This window comes from Balaenoptera borealis, assembly GCF_965194805.1.
Source record: "Balaenoptera borealis genome assembly, chromosome: 12".
Lineage (NCBI taxonomy): Eukaryota > Metazoa > Chordata > Mammalia > Artiodactyla > Balaenopteridae > Balaenoptera > Balaenoptera borealis.
Window position 1 is genome coordinate 80,813,334 of NC_138869.1, and position 24,368 is coordinate 80,837,701.

Below are 24,368 nucleotides of genomic sequence, written 5' to 3' on the forward strand. Positions count from 1 at the left end.
TTTGAGCAGATTTCTGCAAAACTGATTGGAAGGGAGCGAGGGTGAAATCAGGGAGACATTAAGAAAGTGTTCGTATTCCTGAAGGCAAGAGAAGATGACCTGGACCAGATGGAGGTAGAAAGAAATGGACAGAGTTGGGATCTCTTTTGAGGAAGAAGTCATAGGACTTGCTGACATGTGAATGTGGAGCTTAGAAAAGAAACGTGGCTGGAGATCTAAGCTGTGGAACTGGATGAGCTCCTCTAGGGAAAGAGAAAGAGGAAGGGAGGGAGGAGAGGAAGTGAAGCAGAGAGACGAGGAGCTGGCTTGGGAAACTCCACACTCAGAAGTTGCTAGAGAAGAGACCAGAGAGGAAATCAGAAGGTGAGGACACACAGCCCACTGTCCGTTGACAGATGAATGGACAGACATGTGGTAATATACACACAGTGGAATATTATTCAGCGACAACATGGATGAACCGTGAGGACATTATGCTAAGTGAAATAAGCCAGTCACAAAAAGACAAATATTGTATGATTCCACATATACGAGATATCTAAAGAGGTCAAACTCATAGAAACAGAAAGTAGAAGGTTGGTTACCAGGGGAGGGGGTGCAAATAATGGGGTGTAATTGTTCAATGGGTATAGAGTTTTGGTTTTGCAGGGTGAAAAAGTTCTAGAGATCTATTGAATAAAAATGTGAATATACTTAACACTACCAATTTTTTTAAATGGTTACAATGGTAAATTTTATGTTATATATTTCTTTATTGAAATTAAAGAAAAGCAATTTTAAAAAAGAATGGTGTTTCTATAAACAGCCTCACAGACATAGAGAACAAACTTGTGGTTGCCAAGAGGGAGGGGAGTTGGGGAGGGATGGAGTGGGAGTTTGGGATTAGCAGATGCAAACTATATATAGAATGGATAAACAAAAAGGTCCTATTGTATAGCACAGGGAACTATATTCAATATCCTGTAATAAACCATAATGGAAAAGAATATATATGTGTCTAACTGAATTACTTTTCTGTACAGAAGAAATTAACACAACATTGCAAATCAACTACACTTTAATTTAAAAAATTTTTTTTAAAAAGGGTCAGCTACAAAACGAAACAAAAAGAATGGTGTTTCTATAAAGGGAGAAGTGGTCAACTGAGTTGAGAGCTGCCAAGAGAGCAAGCAAGAAGAGAACACAGAGTTAATACATAGGTTCACTAAGATGGAGAACAAACGCCAGTGACCTTTGTACAGATGGCTGCAGTGGCGTGAAAGAGGAAGCAAAATTAAGAGAGAACTGAAGGTTAGGAAGTGGACACAGCCCGTGTGGACAGTTCTCAGGAGAAGGTTAGCTAAGAAGAAAGTCTTGGGGCAGAGTGAGTAGGAGGAGGGGGAGCTAGTCTTTTGGTTTTTTAGGAAAGAAGAGACCTGAGTATATGTGAAGGTTAATGGGGTGATCCATTGTAGAGGGAGAGACTGATGAGGCAGGAAATAGGAAATCTAATGGAATGTCACCCTAGAGAAGATCTGAGGAGATGGGGACAGAGCTCCCGGGAAGAGACAAGTGTTGACAGGAAGACAGATGCTTCTTCTAACATGACAGGAGGGAAGGAGGAGAAGGTGGGGCTGCGTGAAGGTGGGTTTGCGGGTTTGGAGGTGAGAAGTGGATAGAGTTCTCACCTCGTTTCTATTTTCTTTGTAAAACGTGAGATGAGATTGATAGTGTGAGGACTGGGGGGAAGTTAACATCAGCGGTTTGAAGAGAGCGAATGTATCTCATCAGTCATCCAGGATCATGGCAGAATGAGCCTGCCAGAGAATCACAGCAAGACTGACCAACCCATGAAGGGGCTGTGGAATTCTGCATTCATTATTTTATATAAATATAAATATATTTTCTATTTTATCAATTGTAAGTCGCACCTCTGAAATTGAGATACACTCTGGTATTGTTCCATGGTTTCCTAGCATTGATTCAGAGTTTAATTACCTGCATTGTTGTTTCTGAGAGGTCCACAAAGCATTGGGCATCTTTTAATCAATGGCATCTTAGAGGCAGTGAAATACGGTAACTTTATTCCTGCCAGCTTCAGCTGCTAGTGTGCAGACGTGGAGAAGGCCTTTCTTTCAGGGTTTCAAAGACAAGACAATAGCTGTCAGTCACAAAGAGACCTATTTGAGTCCACTCGAGGAATAATATAATTGCAATGTGATTGTGAGCACTGACTTCTGAGGAGATCAGCTCTTCATTACTGGAAGTGTTTCATCGGAAGTTTGGTCTATGAGGCCAATCTCTAAAATCTTTTGCCAGGTTAAGACTCTCATCAGATTCTCTTGTAAACTTAACTGCCATGAGATGACAGTTCAAAATCCCTTCACCAAGGTGTCCTATATTGGATGATCAGGAGCTGTGTCCTGCATGGAGGTGTGGTTATTGAAGAAAGGGTCCAAAATCACGTCTCCATTCTCAAATATTTATTAATTACCTACTGTATGCCAAGCAGTCTGTTACTTTGGGAGGAAATAAAAATAAATAAAAATCTAGGTCTCTGATCTAAAGGAGTTTATAATCTGCTATAAGAGACAGCTAGCAAACAAAGAATTGTCACCAGAGGTGTTCATTCATCCAATCACTTGTGCAACACGTATTTACTGAGCTCCTACAAAGCACCAGGCACAGTTCTAGGTGTGGAAATACAGCAGTGATAAAATTCACCAGGTTCCTGCCCCCCATGGTCTTTACCTTCTAGTGGAGGAAGACAACTAACAAAAATATTCCAATAAGCATGATCATTTGCACTAGTGATATGTATGAAGAAAATATTGGAATATGATAGAGAATGACTGGGGTGCTACAATCAGAGTATCAGTTTGGCTACAAGTAATAGAAAACCTAATGGTCACAGCAGTCCTAGGAGCATTAATTATTTATCTAAAAAGTCCAGAGGTTATTGATCCCAGAGTGGGTTCAGTAATTTAGTGGTGTCATTAAGGACCAAGGCTTTTTCCATCCTTCTATTCCCCCATCCTCAACATATTGACATTTTCCTCAGGCTTGTTGCCTCATGGCTGCAAGATAACTGCCATAGCTGCAGTAGCTGCCATAGCTTACATCCTCCGACAGTTTCCAAAGCCAGAAGGGAGAAAGGGGTAGGTGAAGAGGGACAAGATAACTATTTTTTTCCTAGTGTAGCTCCCTTATTTTATCAGGAAAAATCCTTCCTAGAAGCTCTATTTTCTCCCAATAGACTTCCCCTAAGGCTCATTGAACACAAATGGTCATCTGCCTACAGTAACCAGCAAAGAGGACCTGTATTGCCACAGTTGGTTCAAAATAATGATGAGTTATCAAATCTAGATTTTTGGCAAGAAAGAAGACAGAATGACCTTGGGTAAGTAAATAATGACTACCAAATCAGGGGATGCTTCTCTGAGGAGATGACATTTGAACCGAAACCTCAAAGATGAGGTGGTGTCAGTTTTGTGTACCACGTACCATGGTGGTGTGGAGGCAGGACCTGGGCCAGGCTAGTTGGTCATGGATGTTTCGACAGCAGAGGAGACACCTTAGGACAAGAATGAGTCACCAGGTGAAGCTCTGGGTGGAGATGGGCGGAGGCCTTTCAGGCTGCTGGAGAGGCTAATGGAAAGGAGAAGGAATGTGACCCAATTTGTAAGCGAGAGAAAGACGAACAAGACGGGTTAGGTTGCAACCCTGGTGAAGATGATTTCAGATGGGAACATTCTGATCCCAACATTACAAAAGTAGTGATAAGGTAACGGTATGCAAAAGGAGGATACTCAGCTTCACTTCAGGCTGTGGAGGAGACTTCCTCAAGAAAGAGACAGTTGATTTGAAGTTTCAGAGACTTGAAACAACACGATGAAAAAGCTTCAACAAGGCATTACCAGTGTGTAATGTGTGAGTCAGGGAGCGACTGGTGATGAGATTGGAGCCACGCTGGGGAGCTCTGCTTTATTTAATTTGGGCCAGTACTTGTCTTTTCAAAAGTTGAGAGTCCCTGGTAAAAATAAATGAGCTGGTTTTCTCCTTTGTGCAGTGTGAAGTTGGGCTTGGATGATCTCCAAGAACCCCTCCATCATTTATATTCCGGGTCTCTAGTAGATGCTCAAGAAAAGTTTACAGAGCAAATGAACTATGAACAAACCTCAGTCTTTCCTGTTGGCAAAACTCTGCCCATCAGTGTAAATTGGACGTGTCCTTCCAGGCCTGACCTGGCCCTGCAGGCTCCATGATATGGCCCTGGGCCAGCCTCCATCAACCCTTCCCTGCTTTGGACTTACTGTTTCCACTCTTAGCTGAGAAGGCCTTGTACATTCCCCACATTTATGTTTCTTTTCTTCCCAACTAGACTGTGAGCTCTGAGAAGTCAGGAGTGATATTTACATAAATCAATATATCCACAAACATATGGGACACTGGGTATATGGTATATACACAACGAAAATTTTGAATTTTCCCATCTGATGAATGGACTTGAGTGGATTTCAACCCCAAAGGGGATTCTCAAATCTCTGGTTGTTCCCTAGACGATCCAGAGCAATCCAGGAAGCAAAATGAGGATGAGGGAGCTCAACAATTGAAAATGAGGAGCGCCTCTCACTGTGTTACAAGAATTCCTTAATGTGGGTTTTGAAAATTACCACGCTTTAGTTAAATGTGAGTGTGGTTTTTGAAACATGGCCTTCAGAGAGCTAGAAAGTCCACGAATGCTAAAAAAATTTGGAAAGGATCTGTGAGTGTTTCAAAGTTAGAAAGACACATCACTCTGCATGTTGTCTTCCAAGAGCCTCGGTCCTTGTGTCTGTCAGTAGAGGCTAGGTTATGCTGAAGTAACAAATAGCCCCCAAATTTCAACAACTAGAAACAATCAAGGGTCACATTTTGCTCATGCCCATCACAGGTCAGCAGGGCCCATGCTTATTCCTCAGGAACCCAGGATGGAGTGGCTACCATTTTGAATTGCTGGTCACCACAGCAGAACAACTTGCCTGACCCCTCCAACCACAAGGAGGTTAGGAATGGCAATACCACCTGGTACCTGAACTAGGGACATCCAGAAACAATTAGAGAACCATGCTACCATAATCCTAGGTACCAGAAAGCCAGCCAAAGACAGAGCTCCAAGCACAGACACTTGAGTTTTCTATATCCCATTTTCAGGCTTAGGCAGATGCATGAGGACGTTAGTAGTTATGGCCAAGTACCACAGATCTTGTGCCACCTCTATAGTCCTGGATCCCTTGCCAGAAAGGGAAGCCTTGGCTATTTGTGAGAGTCTGCGTGTGTCACCCAGTGTGTGACTCATCCATTCTCCAGTACTCTGCCCCTCCCACCTCAGGAGCTACTCCCAAGCAGGATTTGCCTGTCAGGCTGCAGGTCCCCTGCATATGGGGCTGGCTGCCTGTGCCGGAGCAGGGCCAGCCTGAATGCCTCAGCCTGGGGAGCCACCATTCAGGGCTAAACTGACAGCTCAGAGACACAGGAGTTCAGCCTGCTAATTTGCTGCAAGGTATGGCAAAGGAAAGCCACTGACACCTGCGTCTCCAGCTGCCAGGGAGTGGGGCGAATTTGCCCGTGACTTTGTCGTTGGCTAGCCACAGTGAGTAGTCCCATGCTCCTCTCCCTCCAAGGACTTCCTTGGGACAATTTCAGAGTTGAGCAGCCAATTATGATTCTACACTTTCGAGGCTTTGTAATTTGGGCTTTCGTTAATAACATAGACAGGGAATAAGTATTCAAAAGGAATTTGGTAACCTGGGGGCACTTGACATAATTCAATAAGAGCACTAGTCTGGTATGAAAATATTTTTGCTCTTACTGATTACTCTCTGCTTCTCTGATCCCATGCAAATATCAGAGTCCAGGAAACTGGAATCTTTAAAGGAATTATTTTCTTCTTCTCATGACCTGAAAGTGATTAAGTACAGCTACAGAAGCTAATTCACTTTTCTAACCATTATTTTCCCTCATCACACTTTGTAATGTTTTATCTATAATTTTGACTTATTATCAAGTCATCACCAGCTTTAAAGTCTCCTTGAATACAGAGGAATATTTTTACACCTTCGCATGCACAGATACACACACGCACACACACACACAAATCCTGCACTTCCAATACTAACCTATGGCATTAAGAATTCCTGATCTTGGACATTATTTTCCTCAGATCAGACTTTCTCAGGAGGAATATAAACTTTGGAGAGATTTTTCTTGGCTCATAAGCTTGTCTGCCTTGCGTTGCTCTTTGCACGGGGAGGGTGGGGGAGGACACATAGACGTCTCCCTGTCCATTTCCTTTCATGTCCTTCCTTAAAATATAGTTGGAATTGATGCTTATCTCGATTCCTTCCTTTTTCTGAAGGATTCTTTGTCCGTATTTGTTGAGTGTGAATTTTGAAAGTTTAGTTCTGCTTAGAAACTTTTATCCTTTGAATTTTGAGTTTTTCCCCTCTAAAGTAAACTTGCAGATTAAAGAGTGAGGCTTGAATGGACCTCACCTTATTTGGGTTTATTAAATTTTCCCTACAAAGTTCATGCATATTCTTACAGTTTGGAAAAATCAGCTTATTTGTAGCTCACAGAAATGATTTCAGGTACGTTTCTGGGCAAATGTTTAGCCTTAAAAATTGCAAAACTTAAAAGACAGCAAAAACTATTTTCTGTCTTTAGGGATTGTACCCTAAGATCATACAGACCCAAATCCCTTTCCAAAAGTATTTGCATGATATAGAGTTACGGCATCATTGTCTTTTTACCCAATAAATGAAATTTTGTAAACAGAAACCGAGACTCTTTTTCAAATATGATGAGATCAGGGGACAGCTCTAAGCCTGGTGACTGCCTGGTGTTTTTGGAATTGGACATGGAGCAGAGGCACAGGGGTTGGGAGTGGAAGTGTTTTGCCTGGGTCCAGGCAATAACCAATAATGGGGAGTAGTGTCTATAGACAATCATATTTCCAAATATGTCTAAAAAAATAGAAATAACTTATAGTCAGTCTACCTTTTTTTTTAAGAATTCTATTTCTTTTTTTTTAAATTAATTAATTAATTAATTTATTTATTTTTGGCTGTGTTGGGTCTTCATTTCTGTGCGAGGGCTTTCTCTAGTTGCGGCGAGCGGGGGCCACTCTTCATCGTGGTGCACGGGCCTCTCACTGTCGCGGCCTCTCTTGTTGCGGAGCACAAGCTCCAGACGCGCAGGCTCAGTAGTTGTGGCTCACGGGCCCAGTTGCTCCGCGGCATGTGGGATCTTCCCAGACCAGGGCTCGAACCCGTGTCCCCTGCATTGGCAGGCAGATTCTCAACCACTGCGCCACCAGGGAAGCCCAGTCAGTCTACTTCTATTGTCAGCAGGTTCTGGTGATTCTAAACCACATGAGTAATAAAATACTTCTCCCCACTGGGGCAAACCACTCCCATCCCTCCCCACCCCAATCCCTTGGTATGGCGCCTGCTTTGTGCAAGATTTGACCTAATTCACCAGTGGCAAAACAATCTACGTTAGAACACAGTGGCTACTTCCACAAAGCCACAGTTTAACATATGGTCTAATTTCTTGAATCCCACTCTCTTGGGAATGCACGGCTTCTGTTTTTTTAAAAATATATTCCTCTTAATGTAATCTTCATCTCTCAAGTCAATAAACACTTTATTGTTGTTTTTAATTTAGGGATGAGGTTATAGAATTTTATCACCTCTGCATATTATTCCTGAATCTTTTGACTGTAGTAAACAAACTCCTAAGTCACACTACTTTAAGCCCCGAAGGTGATTTTATGATGATGATACTGGGGTATCTCATAGAACCCAGGGCATGAAATACAGGATCTTATAAACACAGGATTATAAAGAGTGTCACCAGGATGGTCTTTATAATCTTTGTTTTTCTTGGTGTATCTACTTCATTTTGCACTATTTTTCCTTCTGTAATTGGGTTGTTCTCAATTCCATTATAGTAATATCACTTGGGAGTTTAAAAAAAAAAACCCACTCATCCCCAAATGTTAACAAATAGTGCAATCTAGGTGAAGGGTATGTAGGGTTCACTGTACTATTCTTTCAACTTTTCAGTAGTAATGAAACTATTCAAAATTAAAAGTTTGGGAAAAATATTAGTGTCTGAGCCTTACTGCCAGAAATTCTGATCCAGTGGCTCTGGACACTGGCAACCAGACAGACATTGGTAATTAAAAAAAAAAAAAAGCTCCTCTGGGAATCCCAATGTGTAAAGTTGGAAATTACTGCTGTGGGCTGCTGTCTTTTTCAGCTTCTCTAGAAGAGAGTGAGTCCCATTTCTTTCCTGAAAATTCCTGGGGTGAGGACTGGTCAACCCAGCTTGGGTCAGCTGCCTCCCCCTAACCCAGTCTGCTCTGGCCAGGCCCATCGTTCAACATCGCTGCATGCATGGTAAACCCAGAAGATGTAGGCAGTTTCCAGAGAAGCGTGGGCGGGTTAAGGGGTCAGCTAGGCAAAATGATTAGTGATAGTAATAGCAATAGTGGTAGTAGTAATAGGTGTCCAGTGTATTCCTCCAATAGAAATGCAAATTGAGTCCTTAACCGCTACATTTGAGAATATCTGACTGTTGATAAGCCAAAGCCATTATTTCCTGTTTTAGCTATTTTTCAGATTATGTCATTGTTTTCAAAGAATGGAATGATGGAGTATTATTCTTTGTTAGTGTGAAGGTTTTGTATAGCAAAATACAAATTAAATATATTTGATAACAAAACCCAAAACTTTGTCCATATTGAAATAGCCCTTACAAGTTGCTATGCATTAAATCATGTATAGGAATAAATACCATTCATGATGGTCACGTCTAGACATAATGTTCTGGTTGTAGCAGGTATACATTTTCCACCATCATACACATCTGGTCTTTAAAATTTCACATTTCCATAAAGAAATTCTCTAAATCAGCAAGTAGGCTCTGAGTCATACCTCCGCGCACAATTGTCTTGTAGGAAATTCTATCTCAGTCTTCTGTTTGAAGGGATTGCTTCTTGCCAAGGGTCTGGCAAGAATTCTGAGAGTCTTACGCAGTCACAAATTGTCTTATAGCTGGACGAGAGTGGCACTGTCACTGCTGTGCCAGCTCGGGCATGGTCACTTTTTGTGATGGTCCCTCATGCTGTGGACCTCCTATTTCAGCCTTCCTTGCACCCTGAGTCACCCACAGGAGGTCCTGTCCCCTCTACGGGCATTGGGTCACCAATGACCAGACAGTCTGTGCTCCGGGGGGGACGGTATTGGTGAGGGGAAGCAGGGATGCGTGATGCTGATGTAAAACAGTTGAATGATGACATGTTCCCACTGGTTCCAAGAAGAGAGCTGGGCTTCCCTGAGCAAGAACGGGACCTTAAGACAGAGGAAGACTCTGTGATTCCTGAAGGAATCAGAGCAGGAAGAGAGAGGAGGAAGAACACGTGGAGAAGGAGGGGCAGTTTGCCATGCCCCTGGGAAGTTGCAGGCATGGGGCATGATCTGGACAGTCTTTGGCCCTTGAGAAAAGAGTCAGTGTGATCTCTGTGGACCTGGCTACTGGAGACGAGAGTGGGACACAGATGTTTCAGTGTGGGCCAAGCGGGGCTGAGCACAGACGTCCAAAGACGTGGTTGTGTGTCTCTGGCGTGGCTGGTGTCACATCCTTGCATGCCTCTCTCCTGATGCCAGGATATCATCCCTGAGGCAGAAGGAAGAGGAGAAGAAGGAGCAAGTGACGAATTGATTGAAAGAGACCTAGCTTAGACTGAAAGTCAATGAGTTTACCTCGTGGGGGCAAATTTTCCATCACTGGTGCTAATTAAATTCAGCTAGAGTGCAAAAAACAGTTCCATCTTTTCCTGCCTAGTTTGATGACTGCTAGCTGTGTACCTCTACATAGAGGATCATCGTGTCTGTGGACTCGTCCTAAAGGTAGACTTTAAGTACCGATTCTTCCTCCATTGATTCATCCAGAGGGCCTTGCTTCCTTCCAAAATGCTGGTTGTGCCTCTGAGATGCTCTAACTCATTCACCTGAGCCCTCTGTGCCTTAGTTCTCCTTGGTTGCTTCCTCTGTCTAGGATCTCATCCCACAAAAGCCATCTTGAAACTTATTTGGTACCAAAGTCTCTTCCTGCCCAAGGACCAATTTGTAAACAAATTACCCTTTGAATAGAAACATCGATGATTTGACTATTTACTCCCTCATTTCATCACCCAGAATGAGAGGAAAATAACAGTATTTTCAGACATTCAAAGATTAAGAGAGTTTACCACTCTGAGATCTTCATTAAAGAAGTTTGAGAAGATACATTCCAGCAAGAAGTAAAGTGAATATAGAGAAAAGGCATGTAGTACAAGAAAGAATGTGAAACAATAGGGACCACAGGAGGAAAGGTGTCTTTTTTCCAGAACTCAGAACTGAAGGGGATGGACATATTCTTTCAGGTTTAAGAGTTAGATGGCTCCCTGTTTCCATATTGATTTTTTTAGTTCCTGAAGGTCAATTTGGAGACATTTTCCTCTTTCTATTTATATTAGAAAATAATTATTCATGACTCTTCCATATGTATGAGTTATGAACAGTTATCTTCATATATATGTGATATAAATGGGAGAATACCAAATGTCGAATAAGATGGTGCTAAAGTTCACCAAAATATCATGAAACTATTGCATCTTACTGAATGATGTTCCCATGACTATAATAAAATTGTAATATTATATATATATAATATTGCTCCCTCATACTATTATATTATCAAAGCTCTCAAGAAATGTTTTTAATGTTTGTGTAATATTCCTTTATATAGATTTATCAGATTTACTGTGCACTTTATTATTATTTGACATTTATACTGTTTTCATAGTCTTTTTTTTGCTAGTATATATCCAAGTGCCCTCAGCAAAGTTGCATATCATGCTTTTTTCTGTACTTGAAGTTATTTCTATAAGATAGAGTCCGAGAAGTGCTGCAATGCCACAATAATTTAGGTTTACCTAGTTACTTAACCTTCCTTTCCAAATTTTGTATGTTTGTAATCCCTTGAATTTATCTTGGCTGCCCCTGTCAGATTAAATTCCCTCTTTGGTTTTGTGGTGACTCACGGGGTAGGCGGTTCTCAGGGTACACCTTTACCAAGTGCTTGACATAGATGCCACCTGCCTATGTTCCTCCCAGTTTCCTATTTACCTTTCAGGTGTGAGTAATCATCCATTACTCAGCACTGCTTGAAATCTGCATGCATGAAGAGGAAAACATCCAATTCATAAGAGGTTGGCTAGCGAAGCTGGCCAAGGCTCAGGGGAACCAATGAAAATGATTTAAAGTTTAAAAAGCTGAGCATTTTATACTCCAATAAAGACGTAAAAATAAATAAATAAATAAATATACAACTGAAAAAAAAATAAAGGATAAATGGAAAATTAGATTCCATAAATAAAGCATGAAGACTGGATACCAGAATAACAAAAACAAAACAAAACAAAAAAACTGAGCATCTGGAGAAAACAGAGGACTTATCTAAACATATGGGTGGGTAGCTCTGTGGGTGGGGCTGGGATCGTGGTGAGCCATTCTTGCTCCCAAGAATTTGGCCCACTGACCTGGGTCAGTGCCTTTACTTCCTACTGTTGGAGAGGTTACCTCTTGGATGTTAGAATGTACACTTACCTGGGATGGCTAAATCACAAACCATTAGTATCCATTTTCACATGACTGGTAGTCAGCTTATCTGATTAGTTAACTGTTCCTTCTTGGCAGTCAGAGGAATTCCAAAAGGCTAAGACCCAAGAAAAGAGGTCCTTGATGTGGGAAAAGTTGCCTCAGAGTAAAAGGAGCTCTGCCCAAGGAGGGACATTCTAGACTGGAGCCAAAAGTGAGACCCTGAGCATCAGGGTGCAGCATGGAGATGAGTCAGGGTGAAGACTGGAGGAGTTCTGAAGGCAATTCTACTCAGTTTGTACATTCTTAAAGGTTATTTAAACCTAGATCTACCTCTATCTCTCTATCATCTATCTACATCTATCTATCTATCTATCTATCTATCTATCTATCTATCTATCTCTCTATCTACCTATCTATATCTCTGTCATCACTATATCCATCTATCTCTATCTCTATCTCTATCTATCTCTATTTCTATCTCTATCTCTAAATTTAGTGGGGGATGGAGATGGTGATCAGCCTTTTTACATCTCCAATGAGGACAGGAAGGAAGACAGGGACAGAGTGATGTAATTAAAAGTGCCCTGGATCAGGAGTCAAAAGAGTCTGGTTCTTCCAAGAACTTGGGGTGTGATCTTTGAAAAGCCGCTTCCTATCTGGACAATTTCCTCTTTGATAAAAAAAAGGAAAATGATAACTTCTCTGCCTACCACATAAAATTTTATGATGTCAAAATGAAAGTTATACGTGAAATGTTCTGAAAGAATTAACCCCATACAAAGATAAGCTCTCTTATAGTAAAAAAGCTACACGACATACTGAAAAAAATCACAGACCTGGGTTCAAATCCCACCTATGCCACTTAGTACCTGTGAGGTTAGCCAGGGTCAACTTTTAGCCCCTTAATTTTGGAAAATTGTGGAGGTCACTTCAGTCACTCAGAACTACCCGATGGTATTAAAAGAGCCAATGTAGATATAGTGCTGGACACAGAGTAAATAGACAGTATCTATTTGTTTTACCCTCCTCTTGCCTTCCATAATGTCTGCATTCAGGCAGGAGGATGGGATTGGTCATTGACTAGAGGTGAGACAGCGGGATGTCTACATGACAGATGCAATGGAATCTTCTGGGATCATCTGAAGTGTATTCCCACAGTCTGGGAACTTCCATAGTGTTTTGTGGATCTCACTGGAAGCCTCAGCAATTCACCACAAAACCTAATTATGCAAGCAGGAGCCGCAGACTGTCAGCTGATGAAGCTGGTGATTGAAATACTCCTGGGTGTCTGATCAAGTTCTGTCTGGAGTTTTGTTGACTCTTGTTTGTGATTGCCGTGATTGCTATTCCAATACTTTCTTTTTTCCTAATCAAGGGTTAAAGTTGTAGAGTTTTGTTCTTCCCAAAATCACCCTATACAATTGCTCTGGTCTCTATCACTTGTGTGTGCAAGTGTGTTTAAATTAAGCAAATGTTTGTTTCCAATGAGGCCATACTCAGAACACGTCTCAGCATGCAGCTCACGTGTTTTCTTTCTGCCTGTTTTGTCTTTGCCAGGCAACCATTTGGCTTTGGGGTGGAGGAATTCGACATAGAGATAGGAAGAGATATTTCAAAATTAAATTGCTAACAAAGATGGGAATCATTTTGTGGAATCTGGAACTTGGGGACACTTCCTGTCATGTCTGTTTGTCTAGCTTTCACTCTGAGTGTCCGGATGTCTCTAGGGAGCAAACCCCAGCCAAGTTCCCACCCCCCAGGGTGGTGCTTCAGAAGGCCATTAGATCATGACTTCCCTAGATGCCGAGGGCACACGGAAAGAAGTCATCCTTGCTGGCACTGTTTAATTTCTATTTAGGACATCGTTGTTTAATTTTTGTTAGGACATTGCTTAGAAATGAGAAGTTTATTTTACGTCTGTTGAAAAAAGACATAAATTAACATTTTAAGCACCTTTTTCAGATTTGGAAAGCAGTCAACAGAGAATGAGAAAATATTTTAGGTTAGAAGTTTGGAAATGTTATCTCTGCAGATTTAGCTTTGTAATCATACACTGGGCTGAGTTTTGTTTTTGTTTCTGTTCTGTTGACTTTTTTTTTTAATAAGGTAGAGGGAAACAGTTTCTTAATAAAAAACATGCCAACACTTTGTATTTGGCACGTTTTATTGTGTGAAATTTCCGTGCTGAGGTGATTGCTTCATGAGTTTTTTGTTTGTTTGTTTTTGGTGAGAATCACATGAAGTGACTGTTTCTTTTCAGGTTGTACGTTCTTGAGAGATAAGCCTTTTCTGAAATAAATGTCTGTAGTGATATTTTTTTGGTTTGGGCTACACGGAAACAACATTTTCAAGCATCTGTCTGAGAGGGAAGAGTTCCACTCCAGCCTTCCCTGCGTTTCAGAACGGGGTGGGGCTGACCTGGGGAAGGAGGTCTGGACCATTAGAGACCTTCTCAAAAGAAAATCGGGAAGGAGGCCAGGTGGGGGGAGTGGGTGGTCAAAGATTGGATTCCTGGGGCTTTCCTGGTGGCGCAGTGGTTGAGAATCCGCCTGCCAATGCAGGGGACGCGGGTTCGAGCCCTGGTCTGGGAAGATCCCACATGCCGCGGAGCAACTGGGCCCGTGAGCCACAACTACTGAGCCTGCGCGTCTGGAGCCTGTGCTCCGCAGCAAGAGAGGCCGCGATAGTGAGAGGCCCGCGCACCGCGATGAAGAGTGGCCCCCGCTTGCCGCAGCTAGAGGAAGCCCTCGCACAGAAATGAAGACCCAACACAGCCCAAAAAATAAATAAATAAATAAATAAATAAATAAATAAATAATAATTAAAGGTGCTAAAAAATAAAAATTAAAAAAAAAAAGATTGGATTCATGTTACTGTGCTGCCGCTGACTCTTTTGCTTCTTCTAAACTTTCTGCTTTCACTAAACTAGAGAAAGAGCTCATGACTATCGCTAAATGTCAACAGATCTGGAAGAAAAATGATGTTCCTGAAGTCCAGATTAAATCACATCACTTTTAGTAAGTCAGACAGGAAAAGACAAATATCGTATGATATCGCTTATATGCGGAATCTTAAACAAATGATGCAAGTGAACTTATTTACAAAACAGAATAGACTCACAGACTTAGAGAACAAACTTATGGCTACCAGCGGGGAAGGGTGGGGGGAAGGGATAGTCAGGGAATTTGGGATTGACATGTACACACTGCTATACTTAAAATGGATAACCAACAAGGACCTACTGGACAGTACAGGGAACTCTGCTCAATATTATGTAACAACCTAAATGGGACAAGCATTTGTAAAAGAATAAATACATGTATATGTATAACTGAGTCACTTTGCTGTACACCTGAAACTAACACAACATTGTTAATCAACTATACTCCAATATAAAATTAAAAAGTTGAAATAAATTAGATAAATAAAATATGTCACTTTATTCAGAGAGCAATCTGTCTTGTAAGTGAAATACACAAAAACGTCAACTTTAGAAAATGTTCAGTTTGGTGAAAAGAATTGAGAAAAGGCTAAAAATGCATTAAAAATTAATCACTCTGTTGCTGAAACTTGGGGAAAGATAGCATTCCAGAGTTGTGGTCCCCAGTGCTATGATAAGGTAGCGCTGGATAGTAAGGAAGATGTCAGAAAATTCTGGGCCCCAGGTAGCAGTATAACTATCAAAACAGGCCATACTGCAAAGTATAGTAAAGGTCATTACCACATAAAACACAAAGTACTCATTTTGCTGCACAGAGAAACATAATTTTAGTAATAAACAGAAATAAATGTTATTAATTTTGATAAAAATGAAAACAACTATATTTAAAATTTAAAACAAAATGACAGTAAAGAATTTTTTCAATATGGATTAAAAATGTTAAACAAACAGAATACTTTTCATCTTGATTTGTTGACCTTAACTAACCATTCAACTCCTCCCCCTATTCCATTTTTTAGAATCCTTTGGAATGCCTGGGCTGGGTCGTGCTAACTCTATGAAAATTTGTTGTATCATCCCTTAAATGTTTTATTTGATTAATTTTAGGTATGAGGAAGAACATGATGAGACTCTTAATAAACATTAATGTGCTTCAGAAAAACATGGACTCATGCTCAGATTTTGAGAATTTTGTCAACAAATTTATCAGTAGTTATAATTTTTTCCAATTTTGATGAATTTACCCAAAGCAGTAACTGCATTGGTGATGATTCTGATAAGTCCCTTTGATGATTTTCATCCTGAAATTTTCATCCATTTGAATGACTTAGGTTGGAATAAAGGGTGCACACATGACTTCAATTTACTTGAAAAAAATAAATAAATTAAAAAAAAAAAAGGGCTTCCCTGGTGGCGCAGTGGTTGAGAATCTGCCTGCCAATGCAGGGGACACGGGTTCGAGCCCTTGTCTGGGAGGATCCCACATGCCGCGGAGCAACGAGGCCCGTGAGCCACAACTACTGAGCCTGTGCGTCTGGAGCCTGTGCTCTGCAACAAGAGAGGCCGTGATAGTGAGAGGCCTGCGCACCGCGATGAAGAGTGGCCCCCGCTTGCCGCAACTAGAGAAAGCCCTCGCACAGAAACGAAGACCCAACACAGACAAAAATAAATTAAATAAATAAATAAAAATTAAAAAATAAAGGAATTCCTAAAAAAAAAAAAAAAAAAAGGAGCTTAGCATTTGCTCCTTTACATGTTTTTGGTATTTATCCATTCAGCCACCACAGGGAAATTCTGCTCTTCAGGGTTATAGAAAATAGTTATTTTGTCCCCTTCTCTTCATGTTTTTACAGGCAAGGTAAGTTAGGATTATACCCAGAAGTTCATTATCAGCTGGTTGATTGTCTGCGTCAGTGGTTTTCCACACTGGCTGCACCTCAGAAACACCTAGAGAGCTTGTAAAAAATACCACTGTCCAGGTTCCACCCAAGAAAATTTAAACCAAAAACTCTTGGTGTAGAACAGAGTCTTCTTTTTTTTTTTTTTTTTAAAGCTCCCCAGTGATTCTAATGTGGTGCCAGGGTTAAGAACCACTGTCTGGGTTTTAGGCAAATTTGTCCTAACTTCTTGCAATCCTTCCTTCACTCTGTCCACTAGCTGTAGACATTGCAAGTCAGTGTTTTTAGCCCTACTCAGAGGAAGTAGGCTATCATCTCTCTTCTCCTTTCCTACTTTGTAGGTCTCTGACTTCTAGGTCACTATCTCCTACAGTCCAGATTTAACTCTTTCTCCTTGGGGTGCCTGCCTAGGAAGTGTCAATCCCAGCTCCCCAAAACTAGGATAATAAACATACTTGTCTGTGTTCATTTTCTATCCGATATGATGAATGAACCTATGCTCACGTGGTAATAATTCCATCAGTGAGTTACTATATTTCCAATCCACAACATAGACCTGAAACACAAGGATACTTTAGACCCAGGTGCATCACAAGGGCATGATGGTACTGTTGAGAATTTCGAGGACTAGGGGTCATTTTCCTGTTTCTCTCTCTCTCCACGGTACTCAATTGCCTTCTCCCCACCTCCCTCCCAAACTAGAGGCTCCTTCAGGAGAGGGATCCAGGCTCTTCCAGGGAAGAGGAGGATCTCTCACACCAGCCTGTTCCCATGTGGTCAGTGGTTCTAAAACAAAAAAGGAGAAGGATGGAGTAAAAGCGTGAAATAAACTGCTGTAGGTCACAATTCTCCATATGCTTTTTTTAAAAAATTGAGATATAGTTGATTTACCATATTATGTTAGTTTCAGGTGTATAGCAGAGTGATTCAGTATTTTTATAGACTATACCCCATTTAAAGTTATTACAAAATAATTGCTATATTCCTCTTGCTGTACAATATATTCTTGTAGCTTATTTTATACCCAGTAGTTTGTACCTCTTAATCCCCTACCCCTATCTTGCCCCTTCCCCCCACTGGTAACTACTAATTTCTCCTCTATATCTGTGAGTCTGTTTCTTTTTTGTTATATTCACTGATTTGTTTTTATTTTTTAGATTCCATATATAAGTGATAACATACAGCATTTGTCTTTCTCTGTCTGACTTTTTTCACTAAGCCTATATACTATGCTTAGCGAAATAATTCTCCATGTGCTTTCAGTAATTGTGATAATCGAAAACAGACTACTAACGACAAATCCAACTATCCTTTTGTCTTCCATGGAACATTTCTTCTGATTTTTCTCATCATCCCACCAAAGGGCCAATCTAGCAAACCAGGCTATACTCCTAACTTGGGAGGTGAGTACAAAGCAAAGGGGACCCCATATACATGGCCTGTATGTGATATTTCTTTAAAAAAATCACAATTTGATTAATTCTAATCAGAAATGATTTTTTCTTGGTTGAAAGGATTCTTCTCATACAACCTACTGTCACCTAGCTCTGGTTAGAGATATATTCACACTTCTAATTCTTGGACTTCTGAGATTTTTATTGTCCCTGCAAAACAGTCAGGCCTGTCCGAGGATGCGTGTAACTCAGCCTGAGTGTATTTGCGAGGGGAGTGAGCAGATGCGCTAGCGCTACCCAGCTGCTCCCTCTTTTCCTCCCCTTTAGTTCTCCATCCCCAGGACATCCTCCATGATATCAACAACATCCCCCAATTTCCCACTGTTGCCCCCTCTCTTCCCCAGTGTTAAAAGATCAAGGAATTATGACACACACTATCCATGTGAGACCTCGGAGATAGTGTAGAAGTTAATTTACATTTGCAGGAGGGTCTGAGACAGAGAGAAACAGAGGGAAGGGAACCACAGGGTGAAACAGACAGGGACACTTAGCGACATGGCATGGCAACTCAGAGTTGGAAGAGAGCCGCCAGATACCCCAACATGTGCAGCCAAGTCTTCCAATCCTCTATCTCCATTTCCCTCTAGATCTAGAGAGAGAAGACCAGACAGGGAGATGGAGACACCCACGCCGGGACCTCCACCTTCACAGCGAGACAGAGAGATGCAAAGAGAGGCTGAGGGTTACAGAGAGAGACGCAGAGAAATACAGAAAGAAACAGAGAGAGCAACACACACAGAGACACATAGAGTGACAGAGGCAGAGAGCTGTAGAGAAAGCCTCCCTCCCCGACCCCAGTACATCCGGCTCCAGCAGCCTCTGTGGCTGAGACCTTCTGCAGCAACCCAGGGCCTTGTACAAAAAAGAGGTCTTTTTCCAAGAGGAAAGGACGTGGTCCAGCTTGCAGAGAGACAAGGTCTGTAACTCAGCATTTGCGGATGAGAGAACAAAGCTGTTCCCTGTATTCCAGAGTGACTTAAAGGGAAGAGACTCACCATTTGCCAAGGGGGTTCTACCCAAAGGGGCTTATTGTTCAAGAAAGAGTGAATCCATGATGCAGTTGTCATGAGGCTTTTGGATCTTGCTGCTTGTACATTAAAGCTGTGATTGTCTGTTCTTGACCAGGTCATACATTTCAGGAGCGCAGGGCCCCCAGGAGGAATGTGCAGATTCCTGTCTTCTTGCCTCTGGGGAGTATGAGGGAAGCCTCCCTCTCAGTGGTGCTGATGGAGGAGGGCATGAAGTGTGGAGAGGATGGAAGCCCCCTGTCTGAGCTGTTCTGTGCTGCTAATGATTCCCCCCCAACCCACTGTCAACATATATATATGCCATGCTGGGTTTCCACAGGGGGACAGCGGAACCTTGGTCTTGTCAGGGTCTCTAGCTCCATGCTGTTGGAATCACGTTTATCCCCAGGAAGAGAGCTCTGGCTCAGCTTGGCAATGGTGGCCTGGGATGTCAGCTGGCTGGATTCTGTGGGTTGCTGAGGGAAGGCCCTCATAAATAGTCACCAACAGTTGGGCCGACTCTAAGTAGGTCATTGCTGGTTCTTCGGACAAAAGGAATCCAAGAGCCAGTATGTTAAACTCCTCCAAATTTAAATTGATTGTATGGTCAGCCTGGCTTGGGCTTAGATGCAACTTCTTTGGCTGTGAGTCAAGCAAAAAGCACAGAGCTTTTGAGCCAGAAATGTGTTTATTTTAAGTTAAGGAGACTGAAGTCTGGAGTGATGGGTAACAGCTAATCAAGGCTTGAGCCAGAGGTAGAAACCCAAGTCTGCTGGCTTCCAGGCCTGGACTTTCACCTCAAGACCAAGGAGCCACCAAGGGCCTCTCTGCCCTACTCTGACTATGTAAGATTAACCCCTACCAACAATATGGTGTTTTGAAACCTGTGGTGAGGAAGGAGAAATATTGTATTTCCAGTAGAGAGCTACTCATTTCCTTAACATTGTATGTGAACAAATTCAACATTCAAATCAGGAGCCACCTGATAGGAAAGCAGTATTATAGGTAAAAACCTTTCTAGAAAAAAAAAGAGAAGAAGAAGTTCCTTTATAAAGCCAGCACACAGGCAGATGTAGCAGAAGAAAATTAGTGGATAAAGGAAAAGGGGCAATGGGTAGCCCCTAATTATCCTACCAAGAACCCAGTATTAATGATGTAACATTACAAATGGGAAAGGGAGACTCACTTTGTGAATGAGTAGGGTCTCTCTCTCACTTTTTTAACTACAAAAAACTTCCTCTAAGTAGGAAAGTTTGAGAAAGCAAAAGTATAATAATCAGCAGGTAGAAAAATATACAAACCGGGAGAATGAGTCACCTTAAGTGGCATTGCTCATCTTGGGACAACAATTGCACCCTTTACAAATGAAGTCAGAAAGAAGTTTTAATTTGACATTTCCCAGTGTCTCTGTAGGGTCTCTTCAAGGGAAGAGAATGGGACGGGCACAGTCCTGGTTTTCTCAATGCAGAGATTTCAGTATGAAGAAATGTCATTTATCCTGAGTCAACATATTGAAGTGAAGATGGAATCCCATGGAGCTAAATGGTTACAGGATTTTAACTCTGAAAAAACTTTAGAAAAGACTGAGTCCAATTGCCTTGTTTTACAGATGGGACCACTGAACACGAGATAGACAGAGACAGAGAGAGAGAGAGAGAGGTTGGCCTTCCATCTGTACTGTGCACTGAGCAATCACATCTAGTATGAAAGCACACTCTGCCCAGATGTACTCACTCCTTAAGAGAAGATGGCGGGAAAGACACTCTATCTTGGGATTATTATTAATTAAGAAAGGCTCATGGATGCTCACAGAGAAACTCCGGAATCATCTGGGAATCCCTTGAAGAAGCTGAGCCTTCTCTCCTGCTACCCACAGCCCAGTCTGCCCCATCCTGAAAGGTGTCAAGGAATTGCACGGATCAGGCTGACCATGGAAGACCCAGGGTGGAGACAGATGCAATGTCCCATTCACACCTCACCAAGGAAGTGACTTGGTCAGGTGACTCAAGGAGAAACTGGTGGTAACAGTGTCTAAGGCAGATTCTTGGGTAGAGCACCTAGTACTTGATAATCCTTGGGAGAGTTATTTAAATTCCTGCGACTTTGGTTTTCCCAGCCAGAAACTGAGGATAATGGAGCCTACCTCATAGGGTTGTTGTAAAGATTAAATGAATAAATGTAGGTAAAATACTTAGACTAGTACTTGGCAAATAATAATTGGCCATTAAAATGTTAGCTGTTTTTATTAGAGTACCTGTGAATTCATGCACACACCCACAAACACACACACACACACAACCAAACACACAGCCATGACCTTTGGCCTGTGTTTGGATGAGACACTCTCATGGAGTTGGTTCATTGACAGCTACATGAAAGTGTTAAGTGTTGGATTCAGTCTCTTTCATCAGGGCCACCAGCCAGCAAAATATGCGGCAGGATCTTTTCATTCAATGTTTCCAGAGTTGTGATATATGGTTCCCTGCCCTGGAAACAGTGTATGTCAGAGAGTGTACATATATTCAGGGCACTCTGAGCTCTGCATCACTTTTTGCCTTCTCTGTGAAGTCTTCCCTGACCTGTCCAACCAGAAGTGCTGATTCTCCCCACTGATTTCCTACAATATTTATCATCTGTGCCATTCACTCTATAGTCAGTATTTACTGTGTAATATTGTTTATTTACTTTTAGCTTTTTTGTGTGCATGTATTTTCTTTCCCAGATAAGACTGTAAACCTTTGGGGACAGAATTACTCTTGTTCTTCACTATGTCACTCACGTTTGTATGTCCAAAGAGCAGAGCAAGGTGCTTTGCACATAGACTATGTTTAATAAAGTCCTTTGATGACACAACCAAAGGCTTGATGATACTGGCTTTTTTGATTTCCAAATGACACAGTACTTAACTAGTGACCAAAATGGAATGACCTATTTCCACAGCGTCGCCTCCTCGAGCCTCATGACTACAAAAGACGTAACAAAACTCCTTTCACTTATTTCTCCTTCATGCCAACATCTCCTCTGGTAATATTCAAATGGAGGTTTGCCTTGGATTTGGGGGGCCAGGAAGGTAGGTAGTAAATGGGAGACACTAGAATTGGGATGTGTGGGACTATCTGGGGGTGAGAAGGACAATCCAACTGGCTACCCTGTCCCAAGTCAGATCAAGGGAAGTTTCCCTCAAGTGGAAATCTATATCTGAATTCCCCACGGCTGTGCACCAAGGTAGAGGCTCAGTAAGAACTCCTTGGGTCAGTCATTAAAAAATAAAACAAAAATATCTTTGGTGTTAAGGTAGGGATTGGATCACGATGTACTAAGCAGTGTCCTAGTCAGTGTTTTCCACGTTCAACGTCAGCACAGGCAAAAATGTGGTCGCCTTTTAAAATCAACAACAGTGACACAACCTGGCATTTTACCCCCTGCGTTCTAATTACCCCAGTGCAGTAGGGACAGCAGAGTCTCATGTGATCATCTGAGATAGAGAGGAGGAATGAAAAGACAAACAAGTGACTCATTTTAATGGATTTGCTTCAGACGAGAGAAACCTGTAATTTCTCTTAGACGTGTTTGACGGACCCACTGGGCAGTGAATCACAGACTTACACAAGCCTTGAAACTCAGGGAAGGTTTACAGTTCTCCCATCGGCTTCTCACCACGGCGGCTGGTTTACACCGGGGCCTCCTGGACTTCCTTTCAAATATGGAGAAGACAGATCCCAGCCACTGACGGGGACCTTGGGAGGTTCCGGAGCCAGCACGGTGATGGTGGGGAGCCCAGCGTCGACCCTCCTGCTGGGCTGCTGGGTCTCCTGGATGCTGTGAGTACACACGCCATGACAACACCTTTTCCTACTGAAGGCAGGATTGTGGTTAGACATATTCCAGAATGGGGGAAATGTGTGATTTATGATGCTATTTTCTGGAATGCTTGCTTCTGCAGGAACCTTCCCTACCATTATTTAGAGGTTGGCTAACTCCAGTTTGGAGTATTTCCTCAGTCTCTTTTACACTTGTTTTTCTTTAAAAAGTCGTTTGTCAGGCTCTAAATTGCTCACTTCTAGGGGTGAAAATGCAAAGCCCTTTGTTAGGCAATTAGATTCTCTGTTCTCCAATAGTCCCCCTTACTTGATAAATTGCATGAGCAAACTAGTTTTCAATCCCTTCCTTCAGGCTGAGTGTAAAGCTAGATTTTGTTTTATGAAGCATGCTTTAATAGTTTCTTCTTTTAGTGGGGTTGACAAAGCTGTCCTTATATCAACTTAAAGGGAAACATTTCCTCCACTTACTGCTGAAACCTATCTCCCCTCATTTTGAGTGGCCAATATTATGCCATTTGATGGTCTATATTCCTTAAACTCTGAGGACAATTGTGGGAGCTCTAAAGTGTGCATCTTAAGATGCTATTTTTTTTTTTTTTTTAGTGTCAGCCCTCCAGAGAGCTTTCTTCATGGAGCTGGGCAATTGCCTGTCATATCAATTTCTTTAACATCATATAAGTATCAAGATAGTTGGTGAGATGCTGGAAGCTTTCCAACTCCGAGATGATGTGATTATTCAAACTTATCAGAATTTGAATCCAGACTGCAATTCTCAGAGTAGATATTGAGCTACAAAGACACTGGCTGGATGCCATCTAAAATAACCAAGGACGAGATGTTTCTGATTACAGAAGATCTTTCGTATCTTTCTTTTCCCCCAAGGCTCTTTATGAAACAGCTCATGCATGGCAAGGGAGAACCCGTAAGAGAGACTGAATACATTCTATTATCGAGGCCAGAAACACACAAGCAACTTGTTGGGCCATCTGGCTGTATTATCTGTCCTAATTACACTAGTGGGGTAGACAGGAAATTAGGCTGAGGGGAGCAAAAGGCACACACACCCCCCTCCTCCAAAATGTGGGTCACCTAACTCTTAAGTTCCTCACCCTCCAGTTAACCTTTCTGGATTGGTCCTTCCCAGCAGTGGGATTGGCCAAGGAGAATGCCATGAGGTGCTGTCTAACAGATTAGCAAACGAGTGAGAATAGGTCCTCCCTCTCACCTTGGGGTGAAGTTCAATGGAGCAGAACACTTTGGGGAAGTATCCACTTTGTTTACAAGCATTCCCATCCAGCTCACCTCAGAGGGTTTTGCATGAAGAGGTTTGAGAGGTCATACTTTTCCATGCATTCCTTTCTGCTTGACTGTGGTTACGGTTCCCAGGCTGTATTTCCTATTATTTTCTTTGAGAGTCCTGATACGAGCCCTTACTCAGCGTGCTCAGACAGGTGGGGAGGGCCTCAGTCTGCGTGAGTCATCTGCCCCAACTCCACCTAACATCTAGTATCAGAAATACGTTCCAGGACCCAGGAAGCCTAACTGTATTTTTGAATTCCAACTCAGAAACTCAGCTCC

The 24,368-nt window shown here is 42.0% G+C and overlaps 1 protein-coding gene across 31 annotated transcripts in view; it reads left to right on the plus strand.

Annotated features, from left to right (window-relative positions):
* Positions 1-641: 641 nt before the first annotated feature.
* Positions 642-24,368, plus strand: part of ADGRF4 (adhesion G protein-coupled receptor F4) — a 78,399-nt gene continuing 54,672 nt past the window's right edge. For 7 of the 31 annotated variants that reach the window (XM_082347595.1, XM_082347585.1, XM_082347612.1 and 4 more), the window contains exon 1: positions 18,579-22,790. The gene's annotated coding sequence lies outside the window, so the exon portion shown is untranslated. Of the gene's footprint in view, positions 17,912-17,935; positions 22,791-24,368 lie in introns of those variants that run through there. The other 24 variants (XM_082347604.1, XM_082347600.1, XM_082347602.1 and 21 more) reach the window with 8 other exon arrangements.